Source organism: Ovis aries, chromosome 6, assembly GCF_016772045.2.
Source record: "Ovis aries strain OAR_USU_Benz2616 breed Rambouillet chromosome 6, ARS-UI_Ramb_v3.0, whole genome shotgun sequence".
Classification (NCBI taxonomy): Eukaryota; Metazoa; Chordata; class Mammalia; order Artiodactyla; family Bovidae; genus Ovis; species Ovis aries.
The window spans coordinates 10,259,133-10,278,633 of record NC_056059.1 but is presented as its reverse complement, the minus strand read 5'-3'; the positions used below and the strand labels follow the sequence as shown (position 1 = coordinate 10,278,633).

At 34.9% G+C, this 19,501-nt stretch overlaps 1 long non-coding RNA gene across 1 annotated transcript in view; it reads right to left on the bottom strand.

Annotated features, from left to right (window-relative positions):
- Nucleotides 1-19,501, bottom strand: part of LOC121819803 (uncharacterized) — a 168,416-nt gene that overhangs the window by 21,220 nt on the left and 127,695 nt on the right. Inside the window, exon 2 of the long non-coding RNA XR_006060103.2 lies at nt 14,126-14,175. This is a non-coding gene — a long non-coding RNA (uncharacterized LOC121819803). The remainder of the gene's footprint in view (nt 1-14,125; nt 14,176-19,501) is intronic.

Below are 19,501 nucleotides of genomic sequence, written 5' to 3'. Positions count from 1 at the left end.
GGAAGCATCACTATGAACAAAGCTAGTGGAGGTGATGGAATTCCAGTTGAGCTGTTTCAAAGCCTGAAAGATGATGCTGTGAAAGTGCTGCACTCAGTATGCCAGCACATTTGGAAAACTCAGCAGTGGCCACAGGACTGGAAAAGGTCAGTTTTCATTCCAATCCTAAAGAAAGGCAATGCCAAAGAATGCTCAAACTACTGCACAATTGCACTCATCTCACACACTAGTAAAGTAATGCTCAAAATTCTCCAAGCCAGGCTTCAGCAATATGTGAACCGTGAACTTCCAGATGTTCAAGCTGGTTTTAGAAAAGGCAGAGGAACCAGAGATCAAATTGCCAACATCTGCTGGATCGTGGAAAAAGCAAGAGAGTTCCAGAAAAACATCTATTTCTGCCTTATTGACTATGCCAAAGTTTTGACTGTGTGGATCACAATAAACTGTGGAAAATTCTGAAAGAGATGGGAATACCAGACCACCTGACCTGCCTCTTGAGAAACCTATATGCAGGTCAGAAAGCAACAGTTAGAACCGAACATGGAACAACAGACTGGTTCCAAATATGAAAAGGAGTACGTCAAGGCTGTATATTGTCACCCTGCTTATTTAACTTTTACGCAGAGTACATCATGAGAAATGCTGGGCTGGAAGAAGCACAAGCTGGAATCAAGATTGCCGGGAGAAATATCAATAACCTCAGATATGCAGATGACACCACCCTTAGGGCAGAAAGTGAAGATGAACTAAAGAGCCTCTTGATGAAAGTGAAAGAGGAGAGTGAAAAAGTTGGCTTAAAGCTCAACATTCAGAAAACGAAGATCATGGCGTCTGGTCCCATCGCTTCATGGCAAACAGATGTGAAAACAGTAGAAACAGTGTCAGACTTTATTTTTGGGAGCTCCAAAATCCATGCAGATGGTGACTGCAGCCATGAAATTAAAAGGCCCTTACTCCTTGGAAGGAAAGTTATGACCATCCTAGACAGTTTATTAAAAATCCAAGACATAACTTTATCAACAAAGGTCCGTGTAATTAAGGCTATGGTTTTTCCGGTCGTTATGAATGTAATTGAGAGTTGGAGTATAAAGAAACCTGAGCACCAAAGAATTATACTTCTGAACTGTGGTGTTGGAGAAGACTCTTGAAAGTCCCTTGTACTGCAAGGAGATCCAACCAGTCCATCCTAAATGAGATCACTCCTGGGTGTTCCATGGAAAGACTGATGTTGAAGCTAAAACTCCAATACTTTGGCCACCTGATGCGAAGAGTTTACTCATTTGAAAAGATCCTGAAGCTGGGAAAGATTGAGGGCAGGAGGAGAAGGGGACGACCGAGGATGAGATGGTTGGATGGCATCACCAACCCAATGGACATGAATTTGGGTAAGCTCAGGGAGTTGGTGATGGACATGGAGGCCTGTAGTGCTCCATTCCATGGGGTCGCAAAGAATCAGACACATCTGAGCAACTGAACTGAGACTGAGACTGATGCATGCGATGTTGCTCAGTTGTATCTGACTCTGCAACACTGCCGACTATAGCCTACCAAGCTCTTCTGTCCAACAGATTCTCCAGGCAAGAATATTGGAATGGGTTGACATTCCCTCCTCTAGGGGATCTTTCCAGATACTGATACACATAATAGACAGAATGCCTTATTTATAAGATATACACCAATTTATAAACCAAATAATTCATTTAAAATTATTTTGTATAAGAATATTTAAAAGCAGAAATATGAGTGGACATTAGAGTAAAAGTTGCTGTTGGGAAAAGTAATGAAACACATGATTTATCTGTATATGGTAAGGAAGAAAGAGCATAACCTTAAACTAAGCCATGTTAACATGTTAAAAAAAAAAGTATGCTATTCCTCTTGATGACTCAGAACTTACTAACAGTGATGTGATAAAATAATTGTTGATGTTATGATGCACAATGGCAAAATAATGAATTAGCACAGAAACCCTGAAATCCCATAGTATACCAATAAATATACCCAGCTTCCAGAGGTTAAAAAAGACCTTGCAGACCATATTGTTTGAAAAGTGACAAAGAACATAGGATTAACTGGGAAAATAAGCAGCGGGTGAAGTGCTATGGTTATTATATGGAGAATTCTGGGGAGAACAACAAAGTAAGATTAGGAAAAAAATAGACAATACAAAAATTCATAAAAAGTCAATATGAAATTGTTACAACATTAATATTTTATGCTACAAATATTTAAATATGAAGAAATAACAAAAATGGTAATATTTTTAAAGTTATGTTTACTAATGAGATTGAATAATATCACTGCACTGCACATGTCTTTTCAAATTTAAAACTTCCTGTTCAAAGGAATCTCAAGTATCTTCTTTGTCTTGTTTGAGTATAAACCCTTTTGCAATTAGATTAAATTGCATTCACCTCAAAATTACTTTTATTCCAATTTTTCTACAGCGTGCCAAAATACTCTAGGTTGGTTTTGTTGTTTAGTCTCTACGTTGCGTTGCAAATCTTTTGTGACCTCATAGACTGTAGCCCAAGTCTATAACTGTACCAATTTCCTCTGTCCGTGGGATTTCCCCAGCAAGAATACTGGAGCAGGTTGCCATTACCTTCCTTAGTGGATCTTCCTGACACAGGGATTGAACCCATGTCTCTTGCATTGGTAGCTGGATTCTTTACCACTGAGCCATCAGGGAAGCCCAATATATTCTATACCATGGTGTTATATCATAAAGGTACAGAAAGCTTAAAAACAACAAAGCATAATTTTCATAGCATCCAAATAAGAACAATATAGTTCTAAATATAACTAGTATAAGTACATCCTTTTATAACTGCAATTAAGCTGGAAACTGGAAATATCTTGAAGATTAATATTGTTTTTAAATACTGTGTCTATGAAAACCCTGGTCACTCTGTTCACCTTAATATGACTGAAGCTTCATTTTCCTTGAAGCTTCAGAACACATGATTAAACACTTTGCATACATCTGAAAATTTTTACATTAATTTAAATATTTAAATTATATATTTAACTATTGTTGTTTGAATAAAATTGTTATAACATTTAATAGTGAATACAATTTTTTTAAATTTACTTACCAGTTTGATTCCTTTGTGTAGAAAAACACATTAAAAGTCTTCTACACTGATTACAGAGTTCTCAAATTATTCAAAGCGATGTTCCTAATGTTATATCTAGTGCTGTTAATGTCATATCTAACACTATAAGTAACATTCCTTGATTTGTGAAGTCCTTCACTGAGATTTCTTTGTTATTGTGTGTCATATGTGAAGAGGTCAATGGAATGCCAAACCATCTCTTGCTGCATTTTTAAGTTGGCTGAAATCTACATTTCTGACCAATCCAAATGATGAGTCTTTCTCTGTACACAAATGCAACTGGAAAAACATTTTTTTTATGTTTCTGAAATAAATTGTCCTGTTTCAAATACTAAAAACAATGTTTACTCTGGGATTTTTAACTTTCTTATGGACATTATACATTCTGGCAGTAAAGCTTCATTTTTCAAGCAAGATGCTTTCATCAACTGGCAATGAAAATCTGCTTGACTAGACATTATTATACAGTCGACATGTATTTGACACAGAGTTGACACACAGCTGACACTATTTGATACCCATTTAAGATCTTTCACTCTCTTATACATTCTTCTCTAAACATTGTCAATGCTTAATTGAATAAAATTATTTTGTTAGATTTTCCTCTATAATTATCCTTGCTCAGGTGAAAAAGTATTTTTTTCAACATTGTGGGGTTGTTGCTTCTATTTTTCACATTTCATATTATTCTGAAGAAACCTAACCTTCATGCTGAAGATGGTAGAAGTATCTATTCCTTTCCCAATTTCTTAAGCATAGTTCCTTGAAAAGTGTTTAGTCTTAATTTTGTCTCTAATAAAAAAAAAAAAGAAAAGAAATGCAAGCATGTTGGGTGACTGTATTTGCTAGTAAAATTATAAAGTCTATTTAGAAGTATCAGTTGAAATATTACTCATACATTTTTTTCAGTTGGCAGTTGTAAAATGAAAACATTTTCCCTGTGTATATGTTTTGAATCCCATGAATGCTGCAACTATAAATAAAGACTGATATAAGTGTTTTGTATTGACAATAAAAATACATAGGCATTTCTGCCACTGGAGAAATGATTTTCCTACTAGTAAACAAATCCTGGTATGTATCAAAATTACAGTCTTGCTTTGATTTATATACATGGTGGCTCAGAGGTTAAAACGTCTGCCTGGAATGTGGGAGACCCAGGTTTGATCCCTGGGTTGGGAAGATCCCCTGGAGAAGGAAATGGCAACCCACTTCAGTACTCTTGCCTGGAGAATCCCATGAAGGGAGGAGCCTGGTAGGCTACAGTCCATGGGGTTGCAAAGAGTCGGACACAACTGAGTGACTTCACGTTCACTTTCCTTTTAAAAAAGTCATCGTTTTTAAACTTCTATAAAAATTACTATGTTAATATGTAAGAGAATTGCTTCTAGGCACAGATAAACAGAAGGCATTTCTTTCAGATTAATGTGTGGATGTTAACTTAAAAGTTGTCCAGGAAATAAAGTTCTCATTTTTCAGGAATATCTTTAAAAAAATAAGAAATGTTTGCTGTTGGTCAAGATAGAATAACATACACAATCTTCAACTTTCTGAAATAATATCTATAATGACTAAAACATATTTTAAAATGGTATTCAGATATTGCATATCAAATGACCCTTGCTATGCTTTCTGAGAGAGGGAAATGAATGAAACTGACACTGAAAACTCCATGAAAGTTTTGATGTTTCAGAAAGGGAGGGGGGAAATGTGGTGATTTCCCTGAGTTGAAGAGATGGAGTTGAGAGTCTTAAGAGGATATGAGTTTTAGAGTTCACAAGTCAGTACTTGTTCATCACAACTAATGAAGAACAGAGAGTCAGAGGGAGGGAAGGATGGAAGGGGAGGACGAGAGAGAGAGGAGAGAGACCAGCTATGGGAATCTGTAAAGTGTCCCTGAAGCATTCAGTCACTAAGAATCAGTGCACTTATATAACAAAATTGAGCTCAGGAAATGAACCACATGAAATAAGCAGAGGGATTTTTGGAGCTCATGCAAAGCCAGGAATAGTTTCTACTTCAACCAACCATAGTGGAAAACATCACAATTCAAGAGAATCCAGGGTGGTTTTTCCTCAGTAGTGTTACAAAATGAGCCCTACACAAACAGTTGCTTTGATTCCACATATCAAAACATAAAACAGGGTCCAGATGGGTCAAATGTTTTTAAGTATAATGTAAACCTTGCCCAAAGAACAAAGTAAAACTCACAAAGTCTGGTCCCAAATAAAAGCTAGTATATACGTATAGAAACAGAAAAACATGAACTATAATCAAGAAAATATCTATCAACAGAAGCAAAAAAAAATGATAGAATAAGGAAATAAGGGCTTAAGTGACTATGAAATGTATTTGGTACTTTCAAGATGTCAGAGGAAAAATTGAACATATTAGCTAGACACATAGAAAATACATACATAAAGGTACAAGTCAAATTCTATAGATGAGAAATATAATATCTGAGATGAAAAATTCACTGAGTGGTAATAACAATGGATTAGAAACTGCAGAAGAAAAAAATAGTTTATTTAAGATATAGTATATTATATATATTAGATATCATATATTCAGTCTTGTCCACCTCTTTGTGACCCCATGGACTGTAGCCCGTGAGGTTTCTCTATCCATGGGATTTCCCAGACCAGACAAGAATACTGGAGTAAGTTGCCATTTCCCTCTCCAACGGATCTTCCTGGCCCAGGGATCAAAGCTTGGCTTCCTGCATTGCAGGCAGATTCTTTACTGTCTGAGCCATAATAATGATACTTTCTGAAATAAAAAATGGAGACAAACAGTGAAATCAAAAATGAAAATAGCGGTGAACTGTGGGACAACTCTAAACAATCTGATATGAATGAAGTCCTGGAAAGGGGTGGTACAGGAAAATATTTGAAAAAATAACTGTTGAATGTTTCCTGAAAGTAATGAAGTATATAAATTCACAGATCCAAGATACTTGACCATTTCCAAATCTTAGACAATGAATAAAATTACAAGCAAACATTAATCAAGTTCCTTAATATCAAAGATAAAGAGAATACCTATAAAGCAGTAACTGGAAATAAACACATTACATGCAGAGGAACAAAATAAGAATTGTAGCATAGTTTATGTTATGAATAATGCAAGACAGAACAGACTAGAGTAGCATTTTTAATTATTTAAAAATAAAATAGCTATTAGCCTTGAATTATTATAGCAATAACAAAAAAAATCACTTTTCAAAACTAAGGTGAAGTAAATATGTTAGACATAAAAAGCTGAAAAATTTAATGACCAGCAAATTTGTACAGTTTTCACTGTTAAAGGATGTCATTCAAGCAAAAGGAAAATGGTACCAGGTATGAATGAGTGCGAGCACGCATGCATGCTCAGTCACTAACTCTGGCCTGCTCTTTGTGGACCTTATGAACAGTAGCCGTCCAGGCTCCTCTGTCCATGAGATTCTCCAGGTAAGAATACTGGAGTAGGTTGCTGTGCCCTCCTGTAGGGGTTCTTTCTGACCCAGAGATCAACCCATGTCTCTTATGACCACCTGCATTGGCAGGTGGGTTCTTACCACTAGCGTCACCTGGGAAGCCTAAGAATCTGTACATTTACACAAAAAATAAAGAGTTCTGGAGATGGCAAAAATTATAGTCTTTAAAACTAATTGACTGTTTAAAACCAAAACAGGGAACAACAGCCTGATACTAAACAGGGAAGGGAATACTTCAAGGTTGTATATTGTCACCCTGCTTATTTTAATTATTTGCAGAGTACATCGTGAGAAATGCTGGACTGGATGAAGCACAAGCTGGAATCAACATTGCTGGGAGAAATATCAATAACCTCAGATATGCAGATGACAATAGCCTTATGGCAGAAAGCGAAGAACTAAAAAGCCTCTTGATGAAAGTGAAAGAGGAGAGTATAAAAGTTGCCCTAAAACTCAACATTCAGAAAACTAAGATCGTGGCATCTGGTCTCATCACTTCATGGGAAATAGATGGGGAAACAGTGGAAACAGGGACAGACTTTATTTTCTTGGCCTCCAAAATCACTGCAGATGGTGACTACAGCCATGAAATTAAAAGATGCTTGCTCTTGGAATATTATGACCACCTAGACAGCATATTAAAAAGCAGAGACATTACTTTGTCAACAAAGGTCCATCCAGTCAAGACTATGGTTTTTCCAGTAGTCACATATGAATGTGAGAGTTGGATTATAAAGAAAGCTGAGCACTGTAGAATTGATGCTTTTGAATTGTGGTATTGGAGACGACTCTTTAGAGTCCCTTGGACTGCAAGGAGATCCAATCAGTCCATTCTAAAGGAGATCAGTCCTGGGTGTTCTTTGGAAGGAATGATGCTGAAGCTGAAGCTCCAGTACTTTGGCCACTTCATGCGAAGAGTTGACTCATTGGAAAAGACTCTGATGCTGGGAGGGATTGGGGGCAGGAGGAGAAGGGGATGACAGAGAATGAGATGGCTGGATGGCATCACCGACTCGATGGACATGAGTTTGATTAGGCTCTGGGAGTTGGTGATGGAGAGAGAGGCCTGGCCTGCTGTATAGTCCATGCGGTCATAGAGTCAGACATGACTAAGCGACTGAACTGAACTGAAAACCAAAACATTAACAGTGTATTATTTAGTTTATAATACATGTAGAAGTAAAATGAATAATAAAATTTGCACAGAAACCAGGAGCAATTTAATGAAACGATAATATTGTAAAGTTCTTAAAATACACATGAAATGGCATAATATCCCTTGAAGATACATGGTATTAACTGTAAAATAATTACAGAAACACAAAACAAAATATATAGTTAACATTCTAGCATGCTGTTAATAATACTGAAAAAGCAGAAAAGGAAGATGATGTAAAATGAATATAATAATGATAGATTTAATGCTAGATATTGGTAACAATTATCACAGTAAATGCAAATATTCTAGACAATTTAATTAAGAGGCAGGTGTTGTTAACTGAATTAAATCAAACTGTATGATGCCTAAAAGAAAACTAATTTTAAAATATAAGGAAATAAGTACACTAAAATAAAATGATGGGAAAACATTTTCAATAGTACTAATCAAAAGAAAACTTGAAAAGCTATATTAACATCAAAAAAATTTTACAGCAACAAATATTATTAATCATGGATAAGTTTACTTCATGGTGATAGGAATCAATTTGTATTTGTCCTATCTTAAGGGCATATATCTGGCCTCTCTACCCATGTTTTAAACTGATCCACCCAATTTCCTCCTGATCCTGACCTTTTCTAAGGCCCTAATGAGGTTTAAGAAACAAAGATTATATCAATGAAAAACAAGTACACGATCAGATTGTAATTTTTGCATTATTATGCTTTTACTCTGGGTTTAAATGGTTGATTATCGTCTGCCCTTATGTTGCCATTAGCATAGACTTGACATGCAGTAATGAACAAAAAATTTAAAACCTCAGTCACCTTGCTAATGCTCTGAAAATGTGCAAGCACTTTTTAAAATATAAGGAATGTGAAGTCAGCTTTCCTGGAATGGCAATATCCTTTGCATCCTTTTATTTTTAATCTTATTCACACACTCAAGGTTATGGCCCATTGTACCAGGTTAGTAAAGGGAATGATGATGGATATGAAGAAATTTATCCTGACATTCTGAATAATACTGTTAGAAGTTGTTCCACAGAGATGTTTAATTATGTGAGAGTGTGTGTTTGTATGTGTGTCTTATGTCTATGAAAATTGCCAATATGTCTTCACTAATCCTGCCTGTCCCTTATTAAAATAAACCATTTGCTCACAGAAATGTAAACAATATTCCAATACAGTGTTCTAATGCTTCTGTAATTTATTTAAGCACAGGAGAATAAACCCTACTTTGCATAGAGTAACACTGTTGGACTGATATATTTAACATATTTGAATTCTAATATTGGCTTCACTATGATTTGAGGATGTCCTTGATCTTCTCTAAGTCATTAGAACTTTCCTAATTCTGCCACTAAAGCAGTTTCTCTTGGGATCAGAGTCCACACTTTGCAACAAATATAGAGATTTCCTATCAAGCTCTCCAAGGATGTGGCAAGGTCTCTGCTTGGGCAAACCAGGATTGGTATCATTGCTTTCCCCGAATATCTAGATGCTTCCCAAATTCAAATCCTTTCTCATCTCTATATGCAATACTATGTTCCTAGGGATAAAATACTTTTTAGAAACAATTTTCTTAATAAAATATATATATGAGAGGTTTCTCAAACTAACTTTTGGAGATTTTTTTTACATTAATCCCTGGGGTAAAAAGAATCAAGAAAAATCCTTTTCTCCTCACTGGCTTTTGCTCAGTAAATATTTTAAGTTTTATGAAGCAAAATTTGTATGCATTTTCCTCTATAATTTTGTGTCCCATCCACAAAATCTTTACCGCTAGCCTCCTCAAAATATCCTGTGTTTTCTTCTCGAAGCTTCATAGTGAAGCTTTTAATGTTTTTATTCATTTATAATTCAGTATTCAAATAGTATCAGTTCATATTGTGATATGAAGTATTAAGTATCATTTCTCATTTATGAATATTATTTATTTGCTACCATATCATTTGTTAAAGACTTCTGCTTTCTAATATAAATACATTTTCCTTTTATCAAAAAATCAATTGACCATATATCAGTTCAGTTCAGTTCAGTTGCTCAGTGGTTTTCGACTCTTTCCGACCTGGGTTTAATCCCTGGGTGGGGAAGATTCCCTGGAGGAGGGCATGGAAACCCATTTCAGTATTCTTGCTTGGAGAATCCCATGGACATAGGAGCCTGGTGGGCTACAGTCCATAGGGTCGCAGAGTCAGACACAACTGAAGCGACTTAGCATAGCATATATGCACTACATGGATGCATATCAAAACCAATATGCTAACAAAATAATCTAAACACTAAAGAAAGTAAGATAGCAATTTGATTTACATAAAATCAAGAAGCACTAAAACTAACTTGTAGTTTTGAACAGAGTAATAGTTGACTGTGAGGGTTGAGGACTGAGTTAACAGAGGCATGCAGATTCTATCTTGAATGAGGAACTGAATACACAGATACAAAAGTTGTTTTTTTCAAAGTCACCAAATTTTATGCAAAAACACTTATTTAAACATTATAAAGGAAACTGAGGATGATTCAAAGAAATCGGAAGATATTGCATGCCTTTGGATTTGAAGAATTAATGTTGTTAAAATGACCAGACTACCCAAAACAATCTACAGATGCAATACAATCCCTATCAAATTACCTATGATACTCTTCACAGAACTAGAACAAATAAACCTAAAGTTTATGTGGAACCACAAAGGACCTAAGATTATCAAAGCAATCCTGAAGAAAAAGAACCAAGTTGGGATGTATAACTTTTTCCAGACTTAAGACGACTCTACAAAGCTACAATAATTAGGCCTGCATGATACTGGTACAAAAACAGACATATGGATCAATGGAACAGAATAGCAAGTCCAGAAATAAACCCACACACTTACAGTCAATTAATCTTAGACAAAGGAGGCAGGAATATACCTGAAGGAAAGACAATTTCTTTAGCAAGTGGTGTTGGGAAGACTGGAGAGGTGCATACAAATCAATGAAAATACTCCCTCGCACCTTGTAAAAAATTAACTTGAAAATGGCTTAAAGAATTGAAGATACAACACCATAAAAATCCGAGAAGAAAACTTAGGCAAAACATTCTCTGACAAAAAATCATAGCAATATTTTCTTCAATAAATCTCCCAAGAAGAAATAAAAGTTAAAGTAAACAAGTGCAAAAATAATCAAGCTTACAAGCTTTTGCACAGCAAAAGTATCATACAACCAACAACGGCTTAATTTCTCAAATATACAAATGGCTAATACTATTCTATATCAAAACAGCAAACAATCTAGTCAAAAACTGGGCAGGAGATCTAAATAGACATTTCTCCAAAGAAAACCTACAGTCAGCCATGAGAAGGCACATGAGAAGATGCTCATCATAGCTAATTATTAGAGAAAAACAAATTAAAACTATAATGAGATGTCACTTCACACCAGTCAAAGTGGCCATCATTAAAACATCTACAAATAATAAAACAATAAAGAACGTGTGGAGAAAAAGGAATATTCCTAACTGCTGTTTGTGATGTAAATTGCTGCATCCACTATGGAGAACAAAACAAAACAAAACAAAAACTAAAAATAGAGTTACCTTATGATCCAGCAATTTCATTCTTGGGCAGATAATCAAAAACAAATGAAAACTAACTTGAAAAAATATCAATACATATACCAAATGTGTGTAGCAGCACTATTTATAATAACCAAGACATGGAAGCAACCTAAGTTGTCCATCAATGATGAATGGATAAAGAAGATGTGGGGTGTGCATTTGTGTGTATACATACATATGTATATGTGTGTACATATACAATGGAATATTACTCTTCCATTAAAAGGATGAAATACTGCCATTTCAGCAATGTGGATAGACCCAGAGATTATCATATGAAATGAAGTAATCAGACAGAGAAAGAGAAATATTATATGATATCACTTATACATAGAATCTAAGAAACAATACTAATAAACTTACTTACAGAACAGAAAAAGACTCACAGAGAAAGTAAATATATCATTAACAAAGTGGAACATGAGAAGGGACAAATTAGGAGTATGAGATAAACTGGTATACACCACTATATATAAAATAGATAAACCATGATGATTGATGTATAGCACAGGTAACTGTAATAATGGAAAAGAGTCTGAAAAAATGTATATGCATCTATCTATCTATATATACACATATATATACAGTTTGTTACACATTTGAAAATAATGCAATATTGTAAAGCAGCTATAATTTAATAAAACCTTCATATATATAATATATATAAATAGCTTCAGGAAATAAATTAAAAAATACATTATTTAAAATGCCTAGGAAAAAATTTTCTGTCTATAAATAGATAAACTCTTGCTATGCACTTCATGTATCAGAAAAGCATTACTAATATCTCTAATGTAATGTATATCTCTCACACAAGAATTTCTGTTTCTTGATCATAAACTATTACTTAGAAGAAATTAAACAGTGAAATATGTTCTATTACAAAAGATGATATGTCAATATGAGATGGCTTATAATATTCACAAGCAACAAGGACATAGTAAGTTCACAAGGAAATTAAAAGCAGAAGATTTTAAGCAAATAAAATAAAACCAAAGTTGAGGATGTATCATGTGTCATATCAGATATGACAAACATGTGATACATCACTAAGATACATGTCATAATCATAAGTACTTTATAGATGATGCTAAAAATTTATCTCTGAATTTTTTATTAGTCATTACAAGAAAAGAAACATAGCTATAAGTTCCACAAAGAAAAGAATATGGTTTGAAATAAGAAAGCAATTTTTCTTGCTCTGAAACAGGACATTAAATTTTTCAGCATGTCTTAAAAGAGATACTGAGTAAGAAAATGGGCACTATCATCAATTTCATCCTTAAAAAGTTAATAGAAAAATATATTTGACTCTTTTTTCCAACTATTCTTCTAGGTTCAACTGTTTCTTTTCTTTTGATTTTGCCAGTTAGAATGATATAATGTCAAAGTGTATTAGAGCGAAATTGTCTTTCAAAAGAACAAAATACACAGTGTGAAGTAGTAAATCTATAAAACCCTTCTAATGATGACTGTAATTTAGAAGAATGATACACTGGTATATTTAAAGCAGTGTTTAACTTTTTTTTTTTTTTCCTTCCCTGCTTAACATATAGTAAAATTGAAGAACCTTGTTAAAACTGCATTATCTACAATGAACCCAAATAATAATTTGGTCTAGCTCCATATTGTTGAATATTTAGTGAATTGCATGATGACTGGGGGGAAAAAAACAGAGCTCCTAATTTTTGGTTAAAATGAGTAATTTTAAGGAAACAGAATTTTCATTTCTAACCTATATCAAGATAATTAAGCTGGATCATCATTGGAGATATACTTCTCTACATACTCACAGACTCCAGAACACTGATTTCTTAGGGGTAAAGTGCCTAAAACCTGACTCTCAAACAACTTCAGTAGTAAGTATCATCATAAAATATATGATAAAACATGATACATACTAGTAAGGGTCATAATAAAATACAAAAAGATATGTCAATCTTTTAAATAAGAATACTGACAATACACAAAGATGGTTCCATGCTTCTGACATATTAAAAATGAGATGTTTTTCTTTATTTACTAAAAATATATATTATACATAATTTTGCATTTATTATGCATAAACTTTATGTTTTTATTAATTAATTTATTTTAGCTGGAAGCTAATTACTTTACAGTATTGTGGTGGTTTTGCCATACATTGAAATGAATCAGCCACGGTGTACATGTGCCCCCATCATGAACCTCCCCTTCCTCTTCCCTCCCCATCCCATCCCTCAGGGTCATCCCAGTGTACCAGCCCTGAGCGTCCTGTCTCATGCATAAACTTTATATTCAAAAACATTTTCAGTATTCCATAAATTGCACTTACTCTTTTAAAATTTGTAAATAAATATTCTTTATTTAATAAAACATTTGAGTACACAAGATAAAATGTAAACAGTGTAAGATTTAACATTTAACTGATTAAAATATAATGTGGATAAAATGAAAAAAAATACAGGATAAGAACTTTAAAATATCCAAGTGTATATTGTGAATAGCTCCAATTTCCTCTCTAAATGTCAGATACCAAATGTATATTTTACATGGAACAAACACTGAAGGGTGCTTTCTAATATACTTCTGAAATGACATTTTCTTAGTATGACCTTTCTTTCTAACAATAACTTACATTTTAATTAAATTGGACCATTTTCATTACATGCCAAATATCTCTGATATATATTATCATTGTCCTTTGTCAGAATTGATAGCTAAAGGTCATGGACTTAAATAATTATTGAGATTAACAGAATTGGTAATTTATGAGAAAATGGCACATACCTGGTAGTTATTCTTTCAGAAAAGTGACACTTTCTAATGTTTGAACAGGTCTGAAAGAAAATTAGAAGAATGAAAAGACTCAAATAATCATTAAAAAACTCAAAATTTGAAAATTTGCATCTATGGTCTTTTAAATTTATATCTCCATATTCTCAGCTTAATTCTCATTTTTAAACCATAAATATAGACACGGAATTAAGTTGTAAAACATCCTATTCATTTGACAAAGACCATGAAAAAGAAAGTGAAACAACACGGTTAAGGATTATTTTCATCATGCAATAATTTACAATCACAAATATAATCAAAACAAATTTAAGTTAAAAAATTACCATCAACAAATACCACCTTGATTATCCAATTTTTTATTTTAGTTAAATTTCATTTTCACTTTAAAAACTGTTCAAATGAAGTATCAAATACAATGGCAATATGTGAAAAAGACAAAAAAAAATGGCTTACTGTAATGATGGACCTGTTATTCTAGTATTTTATTTTAACATTCAAAATGTTAAAAAATATATAACTTCATATCAGCAATAAATAAAGTACACAAAATTAAGATCAAATTATATCACTTGTAACTTCCTTTATTTAACTCTGCATAAGTTTATAAATATATTTATTTTACATATTTAAATTCACCTTTTAAAAATTCAAAGGTATGAATATTTTACAGCAAAATTCATTTTATTACTTCTTTATGTCTGCCTTCCCTCCTTTATCTAATCCCTTGTTCCTGTAAAGTTACCTGCTGTTACTACTCTCTTTTGTATCTTCTCAAAATTTGTTTTCTATGTGTATAACAGCAAACAAAAAATACTATTTGAAAACAACAGAAATAATGATGTACAATACAATGTGTTCTGCACTTTTCTTTTTCAACTAAATACGTGTTTGGGTGTATTTTAAAAGAAAATTATAAGAGTTTGCTTTTCTATTTACTCTTTCATAGTCTTTGCTACATGGATAGATTTATCATAACATATTTAATTCAATCTCCTATAAATAATTATTTGACCTTTAAGAGATAGAAATGGAAGTAATGCTAGAATGATTAAACTTGTAAATAGAAGATCATTTAAATCAACAAGAAAGAATAAATAATAAGAATAAATAATGTATATCAACAGTTAACATAAAAGGCAATATAAATGGTTGCCAAACATATGAAGATGTTCAGCTTAACTCAACCAAGAAGAATGCAAATTGAAACCACACTAAGAAACAACTATTTGCCTATAGTATTGGTGAAATTCATGTTTGGTAATAAACATGGAAAGTAAAGATGCAAGAAAATAGAATGGGAAAATAAGTGCTTTAAAATATCAACAGTAGAGGTATAGAGTGAAACAACCACTATGAATAGCCATATTATTTTGTCCAAGTATTATATATGCATAAATAATTTTTATTCAGTTGAATAAAATTATACATGCACTTATCATTCGATCTGTATTCCCAAATGCATTTACCATTTGATCTGGATTCCCAGTTGCGGAGATCTTTCAAACTAATGTAAATGTTAAGACAAATGCATTAGGCTTAGCTCTTACAACATGGGTTTGTTTTAACCAGAGGTTTGGAAGAATGGATATATCCCTCAAGTAAGTAAGGGATTGTTTTGGAGAAGGCAAGGGCACCCTACTCCAGTACTCTTGCCTGGAAAATCCCATGAACGGAGGAGCCTGGTCGGCTGCAGTCCATGGGGTCGCTAAGAGTTGGACACGACTGAGCGACTTCACTTTGACTTTTCACTTTCATGCACTGGAGAAGGAGATGACAACCCACTCCAGTGTTCTTGCCTGGAGAATCCCAGGGACGGGGGAGCCTGGCGGGCTGCCGTCTATGGGATCACACAGAATTGGACATGACTGAAGTGACTTAGCAGCAAGGGATTGTTTAAATTATGGTATAGTTATTTAATGTACTATTATCCAGTCAAATAAAAAAATGACAAGACAAAATTAAATGACATGCAAGATAAAATACATCTTTAAGTTAAATGAGCAACGTGTATAATTTTATATATAACATCATATTTTGTGGAAAAATGGGAGAGTTAATACAGATAAATATATTTGTTTATATTGTACAATGGTTTTTGCAAATGGTCTCAGATTCTTCTGCAATCCTTCAAGAGATGAGATGCATGTGAAAAGTGAAAGTGAAGTTGCTGAATCATGTCCAACTGTTTGCGACACCATGGCCTGTAGTCCACCAGGCTCCTCTGTCCATGGGATTTTTCCAGGCAAGAATACTGGAGTGGGTTGCCATTTCCTTCTCTGGGAGATCTTCCCTACTCAGGGATTGAACCTGGGTCTCCTGCATTGTAGGCAGACACTTTACTGTCTGAGCCACCAGGGAAGATATGCATGTATTCCACTCTTTAAACCTGGTAAGATTATGACTCACTTGTTCAATCTGCTCAGAGCTGTTAATGAAATAGAACGTGTCAAAATTGATACTATATTATTACCAAGGGCCAGCTTCATGGACATGTAACCTGTCAGTTACACAGAACCCTATACTTATAATGGTCTCATGTTCAGTTTAACACTGTACCATCAGGGTCTTGAAATTCTTAATAATCTTTAAAAAAATATTTCTGTATTTTCACTTTGTACTAGACTCTATGCATAACTATTGAGACAAGGTCATAACAAATGCTGCATGTAACTTTGCCCACTGAATGTTTGCATTTGGAGTCCTGAGATACTTCCTAAAAACTCCAACAACCTTTTAACACAATATGTGAAATTTGAGCTACGCGGAGGGGGCATGAACATGTGCTCTGATGGACCGTTGAGTCATTTGAGCCAAGGGGCACACCTTGTGACTGAATGAGTGGATTCATGGATGGCAGGAGCCAGCTACAGGATTACCAGCCTTTGAGTTGTGTCTGGGTTGAAAATGCTGATGTCATGTACAGACAGACAATCCTTGCTGTGCCCTGAGAAAACTGATGACCTATAGATACTATTCAATTTAAAAAGTAAATGGCTGTTTCAAGCCACCAATTTGGGGTAATTTGTTATGTAGAAGTAGTAGCCAGAAAAATTTTATATAAGAAACTCTGGAAGGAAATATAATAAACTAAACAAAATTTATTTATGGAGTATTGAGGCGGAATCCAAGAAAGGAGGGGCAGGACAGGGGTGGAGAGAATCTTTCACTGTGTGTCTTTTTTATATGTTTGGATGTTTGGCCCAAGTGGGCGTAGTTGTCTTCAAAAATGAATAGAAATATGAACAAAAATGAAAGATTAATTTAGGATGTGTGGGATGAAGAAAAAATTATTTTTGCATTAATGCAGAGGTGGAGTTTTCTGAATATATTTTGCTGAAAACTTGGGATCCTTGTCTTAGAGAAAGCCTTGGGAAGTTATTTATAACTCTATAGACAGTTATAGAAATCCAGAGAAACTTATCTAATTAAAAAATGCATTTTTACATTTCCAGGGAAAATGACGCTTGAAACTTTGAAAACATCTCTAAAAGCCTGTAAAAGCCAATGACACTAGAGTTTACTGAATTTGAGAGGTGTATTTCATTTCAAATGGTTTCAGTGAGAATCCAGAAGTTTTTCTACACCTTCATCATGACGCAAAGACTTTTCTCCTGCCTTTTCTTCCTCTATGTAAGCAGAGATTATCTAATTTTCTCCCTCACTTATGGATTTTCATGCTACTCACAGAGGGTATTTTTCCTTCTGGATTTCACCACATTGCTCCAATGGCTCCTCTAATGGCTCAGACAGAAAAATCTGCCTACAATGAGGGAGACCTGGGTTTGATCCCTGGGTGGGGGAGAGTCCCTAGGAGAAAGCATGGGAACCCATTCCAGTAATCTTGCCTGGAGAAATCCATGGACAGAGGAGCCTGGCGGGCTACCGTCTTTAGGGTCGCAAAGAGTCAGACACGGCTGAGAGACTAACACACACATGGACACATACAAAATGAAATATGTCTCTGATCCAGAATACCTCACATGTACATTGAGGATAAAGTTAAAAACATTAATTTTTAAAATATATAAAAGTTCAGTTCAGTAGCTCAGTCCTGTCCGACTCTGTTCGATCCCATGAACGCAGCACGCCAGGCATCCCTGTCCATCACCAACTCCCAGAGTTCATTCAGACTCACGTCCATGGAGTCAGTGATGCCATCCAGCCATCTCACCCTCTGTCATCCCCTTCTCGTCGTGCCCTCAATCCCTCTCAGCATCACAGTCTTTTCCAAAGAGTCAACTCTTCACATGAGGAGGCCAAAGTACTGGAGTTTCAGCTTTAGCATCATTCCTTCCAAAGAAATCCCAGGGCTGATCTCCTTCAGAATGGACTGGTTGGATCTCCTTGCAGTCCAAGGGACTCTCAAGAGTCTTCTCCAACACCACAGTTCAAAAGCATCAATTTTTCGGCTCTCAGCTTTCTCCACAGTCCAACTCTCACATCCATACACGACCACTGGAAAAACCATAGCCTTGACTAGACGCACCTTTGCCCAGAAAAAGTCAACAAAATTTACTTAAGATGAAATTTAAAAAAAGTTTGAGCTGTCCTATAAGAATTCAATAAATGTAAACAGTGGTTAAATATCTGCACTGAAAGAATTCCATAAGATAAATCCTCCTAAATTCAAGGAATGTTCATCCTAAGTTTCATTACTTTTTCTCAACTTTTTATTTTATAGTGGAGTGTGGCTGATTAACAATGTTGTGATAGTTACAAGTGCACAGCAAAGCAACTCAGTCATACACATTTATCAGTTCAGTTTAGTCGCTCAGTCATATCCGACTCTTTGCAACCCCATGAATCGCAGCACGCCAGGCCTCCCTGTCCATCACCAACACCTGGAGTTCACTCAGACTCACGACCAGCAAGTCAGTGATGCCATCAGCCATCTCATCCTCTGCTGTCCCCTTCTCCTCCTGCCCTCAATCCCTCTCAGCATCAGAGTCTTTTCCAATGAGTCAACTCTTCTCATGAGGTGGCCAAAGTACTGGAGTCTCAGCTTTAGCATCATTCCTTCCAAAGAAATCCCAGGGTTGATCTCCTTCAGAATGGACTGGTTGGATCTCCTTGCAGTCCAAGGGACTCTCAAGAGTCTTCTCCAACACCACAGTCCAAAAGCATCAGTTCTTTGGTGCTCAGCCTTCTTCACAGTCCAACTCTCACATCCATATATGACCACAGGAAAAACCATAGCCTTGACTAGACAGACCTTAGTTGGCAAAGTAATGTCTCTGCTTTTGAATATGCTATCTAGATTGGTCATAACTTTTCTTCGAAGGAGTAAGTGTCTTTTAGTTTCATGCTGCAGTCACCATCTGAAATGATTTTGGAGCTCCCAAAAATAAAGTCTGTCACTGTTTCCAC